The 1,592-nt window shown below is 44.8% G+C and overlaps 1 non-coding gene across 1 annotated transcript; it reads left to right on the forward strand.

Moving 5' to 3' along the window:
- The first annotated feature begins 1,085 nt into the window (after positions 1 to 1,085).
- Positions 1,086 to 1,302, forward strand: LOC112114517. The gene has a single exon (XR_002908743.2). It is a non-coding gene; the product is annotated as a small nucleolar RNA U3 (small nucleolar RNA).
- Positions 1,303 to 1,592: the final 290 nt, after the last annotated feature.

The raw sequence follows: 1,592 nt of genomic DNA on the forward strand, positions 1-1,592 counted from the left end.
TTTAAGCCTTTGCCTTTTTCCATTTTTCAGGAGAAAGAGACAGCAGTTAAATACCTGTTATACCTCTACAGATTAATGCTTACATAGTACTCTCTAGGAAGGCAAACGTATACAGTACTTACCTCTGATGTCAGCTCTCTCTAGGTTTGATTTAAGAATATGTGGATAGGTTTGCTAACAGTTATTGACATTTATATTGCTATGAATGATGTGTGCTGCTGTTTCAAGGGGAAAAATAGTGGCGATATACTTGCAAAACTAAAGACTTGCTCTTGCTGTCTTCTGGATACACAGTGCACGACGTTGAGGAACTGTGCTGAGAGGAGCAATTGATCCAAATCCCGCTGCTCTGCCTTCGCTTTGCACTAGTACGGTGTAGCGACGCCCTTTCTAATCTGCCGGGGGGCTGCTCGCCCTGGCTCCTCCCAGGCCCCGCCCCCACTCCACCCCTTCCCTTTCCCCAATGCCCCACTCCCGCCCCTCCTGAAGCTGATCCGTGGCAGGCAGTAGGCGCTGGGAGGGAGGGGGAGGCGCTGATTGGCGGGACCCGTCAGCGGGCAGGAGGCGCTGTGGGAGGGAGAGGAGTTGAAGGGGGGGGGGGCTGCTGGTGGGTGCTAATTACCCATTATTATTTTTTTTCGTGGATGCTCCAGTCTCGAAGCACCCAGAGTCGGCGCCTGCCACGGGTCACGTGAAACTTGAGGTCTTTAGGGGAATCGAACTCCAGAGAAACAGCTGCAGACCATGGTAGATAGAGCTAAGACATGTTCGTTGTAACGTCACGTGGTAGAGAAGAGCCTGTGAGAGGTATCGCAGTTTCAGGAAGTAAAAGCAAGAGGGTTTGATTGGTTGCTGGGAGCTCCACATGCTAATCAGGAGGTGTGGTTCTGTAAATAGTGACATAAAAATCTTGTAATATATAGTGTTCTAAAGCTGGCTGAATTGTGCTTTAATGAAATGGGGACCTGGTTTTAGAGTTTTGTCCTTTAGTTCGCTGAGGGTGAAACCTATTGTATGAAAACGTTCACCGTGGGAAGAAAGCTTTTGTACATTAGCCTGGGTGTGTAGCCGAGGAAGGATTTGTTAAGACTATACTTTCAGGGATCATTTCTATAGTTTGTAACTAGAGAAGTGTAGCCGAAAGTGTCTGACCTTGCTAACCACGAGGAGGAGTTAAAGTGTTCTCTTCTGAGTGGGAAGCGAGCAGACAGTGTTGCTTTAATGCAGCTGCTGTCTGTTATTGATGACCGTTCCTTCTTTCCTTTTGGGAAGTTGGGAGGGAGAGAACACAGACTGAGTGGTTAGTTCTTATTAACAGGTTTAAAACTAGATTTTTTTAGACGTTTGTTATGCGGAGTTTTTTATAGTTCTGCCTCATGTATGTTTAACAGTAAATTTTAATTTTATTATGGATTTCTTTTTGGTAGGGTTTAAAAGAGAAGTGTGAAAGGTTTCTTATTCAGTAGTTACTGAAACAATTCTAAAATTCCTTGATACTTCTATATCTCTTTTTTGTAGTTGTATTCTATTTCAGAGTTTAGGCAGGGTCCTGAGTCTGCGAGTTCTCTTCTTTTTCCACTTTTTTCTCTTTT

This window comes from Terrapene carolina, unplaced genomic scaffold (assembly GCF_002925995.2).
Source record: "Terrapene carolina triunguis isolate 2854851 unplaced genomic scaffold, T_m_triunguis-2.0 Scaffold48334, whole genome shotgun sequence".
Lineage (NCBI taxonomy): Eukaryota > Metazoa > Chordata > Testudines > Emydidae > Terrapene > Terrapene triunguis.